This window comes from Vigna angularis, chromosome 8, assembly GCF_016808095.1.
Source record: "Vigna angularis cultivar LongXiaoDou No.4 chromosome 8, ASM1680809v1, whole genome shotgun sequence".
Lineage (NCBI taxonomy): Eukaryota > Viridiplantae > Streptophyta > Magnoliopsida > Fabales > Fabaceae > Vigna > Vigna angularis.
Genome location: NC_068977.1, coordinates 29,450,984 through 29,457,579, shown reverse-complemented (window position 1 = coordinate 29,457,579; position 6,596 = coordinate 29,450,984). Strand labels below are relative to the sequence as shown.

At 27.2% G+C, this 6,596-nt stretch overlaps 1 pseudogene; it reads right to left on the bottom strand.

Annotated features, from left to right (window-relative positions):
- Positions 1 to 605: 605 nt before the first annotated feature.
- LOC108344140 (1-aminocyclopropane-1-carboxylate oxidase homolog 1-like) lies at positions 606 to 2,148 on the bottom strand (annotated as a pseudogene).
- Positions 2,149 to 6,596: the final 4,448 nt, after the last annotated feature.

Sequence of the window (6,596 nt, the reverse complement as noted above, 5' to 3'; positions counted from 1 at the left end):
TGATACATGAAAACCTACTTTGTTTGACCTAATAATAATACATGTTTGAGATAGTTTTTGTTCCTAAAATTCAAACCTTATTACTATTATGGTAAAAAACATGTCATGAGATTTAAATTTTCTTTAAATTGAATCCTGAGTTTGATCACTTAATCTAAATTTTCTCCTAAAACAAGTGTTATGGCATATCACAAAAGTTTAGGTTAGAGATTAACTCCAACCATTCATTCTTTCATTAGGGTTACATACAAATAATTTCACAATGAGAATAATATACACACCAATCTTACACTAACTTCAGACTAATCAAAGTGTCTTTTTCTTGTTTTATCTATAGAACATGATGCAGCTTTTTCAAAATTCACAAGGTAATAAAAAATTGAAAATCTTAATACATAAAAATCACACAAATCAAATTCCAAAACAATTAACAGTGTTCCAATCTAATGCTCAACATTTTCTTACAACCTAAGACCTTTAATATGTCATCACATCTTTCACATCTTTAATGCTATCACGTATACTTTAAGTCTGTTTTTTTTAATAAATTTAAATTCAGAGACTTAAAATGTCATTTTTGTATTAGTATGTATTTAAAAAGCTTGTTATTGAAATCTGGGGCCTATTTTCCTCGCTAAGACCCTATGATAAACATTCAAGAACATACCATTTGCTATGAGTTGCACCATTTGAAAGAAGATTTATAATTATAAGTAATAGAAGTTGTGTTATGTAGATGATTTTGCTTTTGTAAAACCAAATTCCAAGAATAGAATAACATTTTCTGTTATGTTATAGATGGTAATTTAACTCATTTAGTATGTTTTAATTGTCCGCTAGTTTTTGACATGAAATCTCCAATTATTGTATTTATTTATCATTTCCTTTGAAAAGTTTCTCAGTTATTGTTGCAACCAAATTAAAGTAAATCTAAAACTAGATTTCTAAAGGATCTTGTGGAAATGAAATCAAGAAGAAAAATGGAAAAAGTACAACGTTAAGAGGATGAATAAATCACACTTATGATGAAAGTAACTAATAGAAAATAAAGTATATCTATGAAGAGTTATGATCTCATTTTTGTTTTATCTTTATATGGTTTCTTTTCTTGCATTTTATTGTTTAATATGTAGGTTATGGATTAACAACACTACTTACATAAATTTTCTCATTATGTAATTGTTTTATCATTTTTTATTGTTGCAAAAAGAAAAGAATCACACCCGAAAATAGAGAAATGTGATTATAATAACCATTTGTTTATAAAGTACTTAATTGTAGAAAATTTCCAGTATTTACAATAAGAAATTTATGTACTAGATAAACATTAACCCATTGATTTTTATGAAGAATTTGAAGATCACACATTTTATCTTCTAGAAGAATTGTCATGAAGTCATAATCAGTATGCTTAGAAGTATCTAAAGTTAATTCGGTTTAAGACAAGTAGGATAGTAGTGACACGAGAAATTATCCATCAAAGGATTCCAATTCTTTGAGATAAGAAGAATTAAGGCCAAGTGCTTTTATGAATAGCTCAAAGATTGTATCCCTAAAGTTCTTACTTTCTTAGAGTATTCAATCACAATGTCTCTATAAATACATGATCAATCATTGTATCATTGTATGCCCTAATATTTCTTTTGGATTGGAAGGATTAGGAATCTTGTGTTTCTCTAGTTAGCACATTTTCCTCTAGAATGATACATTAAAGAAGTATCTTACTTTCTTATTGCTATCTTTAGAGTAAAAAGTTTTCCTTACCTCAACCTCTTGTTCATGAAACCTATGAATTCCACATATAATCTCATTTGACACTTCAACACCAATACCATGATTGATCACTTGAAAAAATCTCCACTTTGCGCATGCACTTCAAATATTGTCAACTACTTCAGCACGTAACAAAGAGTTTGTGTATGTGTCTTGGAGGTCTATGATGGGAACACCCAACTTTGAGTCACCATTTGAGATCTCATGCATGTCTAATTTTACATGATGGAACATGCGTGGAATCTTTGTTACACCAAAGTCTAAAAAACTTTTCACACCTAATTTTGTATTACCAAAAGCATTGACTTCAGTTGTCCTATCATAAGTAAAATTGTTACTTGCCACTGTCTCTAACTTGTTGTTTGTCACCACCATATTGGAAAAGTAATTGAAAATACAATTTTTATGCACCAAATCTGAAAATAACAATGCTAATATATAATTGTTTGTAACTACTGGTTTTGGTTAAGCTAGAAAAGTTTGGTACCATTGATTCATGAATTTGTAAATATTGTTTTGTTATCTATGAAAACCACATTTGAAGTATTTATTACTGCTTACGGTTAGTGATAATAATACATATTGTTTCCATCACTCAGTTGACAAAGACAATTAACTTGTTTAAACAAACATTCTAACAAAAACTATACAAGTCTAAATAAGCTGTGTAAGTGGGATTTCTTTGATTGGATTAGAGTTGCTTAAACAAAGATGTTGATGCTCCAGGAGACAAATTTTGGTGAGATGACTCAATCATAAACATCAGCATAGACAAAATACAAAAGAAATGTTGGTTGAAAAAACAATAATATTGTTCAATCCAATTTTCATTAATGAAACATTTAACCTACATTATTTTTAGATTACATATTATAATCGTAAGATTCATTATTCAAACTAAACATTTTTTTATGGGTTGTCTTTACTTACTATAACAACCTATGAAGATTTTTAGTTTAAATGTATTAAATAGAATTGTATATTTAAGGAAGTATTTTAATATTTTAGGACATAAAGTAACCTAAGTTTTCTTCCTAATTTTTCAACAAAATAAGAGTCAATTATCATATTTGAAATAATCATTTCATCTTTATGTTCAAATTTTCCACCATAATCATGGTAGTAAACAATATAGTTATGAAAACTTCCTAATGTACACATCATTTAAACTCATTAACAAATTTGACTATTAAATAAAATAATTTCTTAGTGTATTTGATATATTAACATTAAGAACACTGCAGTTAGGATAACTATTAAGCTTAGATAAAATAAAATTAAAAAGTTTATACGTACTCTCAAAATAATATACTCAGCAATTTATGTTACATTACCATAAAAAAAACTACTTTAGTTTTTTTCTCTCTTGTGCAATACAAATACTTAAGGAGTGAATTAACGTTGTTTTGTCTTAGGATCTTAATGTTGTTGATTTAATTTTGATAAAATACACATTAAAGCCAAAGGTGTTCCTAGAGAATTAAAGTAACTCTAGTAGAATTTTCAACCATTGCATAATCTAAAGGGGTACAAGGAAGAGTTCTCATCAAGGCCTTTCTTAAAATAATTGGAAGCAACATCTTCTATAATAGTTTCCTTGTAGATTTGTGGATTGTGTTCTGATAATAGTTTCTTTATTAGACCGACAACCTTTGATGAATTCTATGAAATTGAGCTTGTAAATAAGTTTGCTACTGAAATTTTGGACCTATCCTTTTATAAGACCTGATGATACACACTGACGAATATGTCATTTGTCATAAGTTGCATCAATAAGAAAGATATTGATAAAATATAAGCATCAAAGTTGCTTATGTTACATATCTTTACTTTGATAATAATAATATGATTATTGAAAAACCTATACATTTGATAGTGTTGAAAAGCCAATTGTATAAGTGACTTGGATTATATGTGATGTAATACATGTGAAGTGTATGTTGTTTTGTTGAATTCAACTCTTCTAAATTAAGTCCTTATTTCAAAAAAAAAAAATTAAATCTCAATTAATAATGAGATAGTCAACTATTGAAATCATTATAGTCAAAATTAGTATTACTTAATTACCTACACATTGAATATTTCTTCTAGATTAAGAGAGTCGGGCGAAGAAGAAAATGAAATTGAGTTCCTCTAGTTAACATAAAATCTCTAAAAAGGCTATCATTAGAGAAATATCCAACTTTCTTACTTTGATCCCTTGAGTAAAAGGTTTTCATTACCACGAAACATTCTCATTCCATGTAACATTTCATCCAAAACCTCAACGACATTATCATGAATCACTACTTTGAAAAATCTTCATTCCTTTCATGCCCTTCTAATATTGTTAAGGGCTTCAAGACAGACACAGGGAACTATTAGTATTGTAATCCTGTTGTATAAAAATACAAAAACTATTAAGAGTAACAAAAATGATAATGTTGAAATAAATGTTTGGTTGCATAAGAAAAGCAAGACCTAAAATGTTGGAAGTCTACATTAACTAAATTAGAGTAAATAAGTACAAAACTTATCTTACATGTCAATTTTATAAAATTATAAATTAATTTTATGAAATTAAAATATGTTTGAAATTCACTTATTCTACCAAATTGTTTGTTGAATGTATTTTTTCCAACTACTTTCGTATGGTTATTAATCACTAAATTAATATTTAATCTCATATATAAAAACATAATTCCAAACCTTTTCTTACACGTCAATCTATTAAAACTAAATTAAACTTAAAATTAATTAAGATATTATTAAGGTTGTTTCTACGCTTACCCGGAAAGGCGATAGATGCAAGAGGATAGTAGATTATACCATTTTTCCTCGAATCCACAAATACAAATATGAATAACTATCATATCTTCACTCATTTTTTCTGTTTCAACAGTAAATGCGTACTACAATTTTAGGCGTATTGTAAAGTCACTAGTCAAAGAATTTCAAAATGCAAATTTTATTGAAATTCAAATTGAAAATACACTCTCAATTACATTAAAAATGTGCTAATAACAATTTGTATTCATTCATTTAATTGTGTTTATAATCATTTAAATAACATCTTGTAACTTGTTGCAGTTACAATATCATGTGGCTGGCCTGGATAAGATAATGTCAGTTTTAAAAATAAATAAAGTTTTATTAAATAATATCAATACAAAAAATTAATTAACAATTCCTTAAAACATGATTACAGCTACTAAAATATTTTCTTCTTGCTTAAACAAACAATAATATATAAAATAATATATTTATTTATTTAACTGTGATAAAATACATATTAAAGTCAAAGATGTTCACAGTGAACCAAAATAACTCTAGTAGAATTCTCAACCATTGCACAACCTAAAGGGGTGTAAGGAAGAGTTTCCTTCAAGACTTTTTTTAAAATAATGAGAAGCAACATCTTCTATAATAGTTTTCTTGTAAATTTGTGGATTATCTTCTAATAATAGTTCATTTATTGGATTAATTGATGCATTCTATGAAATCAAGCTTTTAAAGAAGCTTGCTACTAAAATTTTGGATCCTACATCCCTTCATAAGACTTGATGATACACACTTACAAAATGATTTTGTACCACGAGATAACTTCCCTCACCCTCCCTTTCAAACACTTTAAACCAACCTTATATCTTACAAATCTTAGTTTGGAGGTTGAACTCACAACATCTCCCACCCTCCCTTTCAACTTTACCACTAGACCAACCTTATAAATTCCACATCATTGACAATTGAAAAACCTATACATCTAATAGTGTTGAAAAGCGAATTCTACAAGTGACTTGGATTATATGTGATGTAATACATGTGATGTGTATGTTGTTTTGTTGTTTTCAACTCTTCTAAATTAAGTCCTTATTTCAAAAAGAAAAATATAAATCTCAATCACTAATGAAATAGTCAACTATTGAAATTATCATAATCAAAATTAGTATTACTTAATTACCTACACATTGAGTATTTCTTTTAGATTAGGAGAGCAAGCGAAGAAAAAAAATGCAATTGAGTTCATGTAATTAACAAGAAAATCTCTAAAAAGACTATCATTGAAAAAATATCTAACTTTCTTACTATGATCCCTTGAATAAAAGGTTTTCAATTCCATGAAACCTTCTCATTCCACGTAACATCTCATCCAAAACCTCAACACCAATATCATGATTCACTACTTGGAAAAATACTCATTCCTTATGCCCATCTACTCTTGTCAAGTGCTTCAACACACACAAACACAAATCTTTAGTATAGTAATTTCCAATTATTGTATAAAAGACAAAAAAATATTAAAAGTAACAAAAATGATAATATTGAAATAAATATTTGGTTGCACATAAAAAGCAAGGCGTGAAATGTTGAAAGTCCATATCAATTAAATTAGAGTAAGTAAGTACAAACATTTTCTTACAAATCAATTTTCTAAAGTTATAAATCAATTTTATGAGATTAAAATATGTGTAAAATTCACTTATTCTACCAAATTGTTTGTTGAATCTATTTTTCCCACTACTATCACATCGTTATCAATCACTAAATTAATATTTAATTCCTATATAAAAATATAATTATAAACTTTTTTTACAAATCAATTTATTAAAATTAAACTTAAACTTAATCGTAAACAAGATATTATTAAGATTGTTTCTACGCTTACCCGGAGAGGCGGTAGACGCAAGAGAGTAGATTATACAATTTTCCCTCTAACTATCATTTCTTCACTCATTTTTCTGTTTCAACAGTAAATCCGTACTACAATTTTATGCGTCTTGTAAAGTCACTAGTCAAAAAATTTCAAATGCAAATTTTATTGAAATTCAAATTGAAAATACACT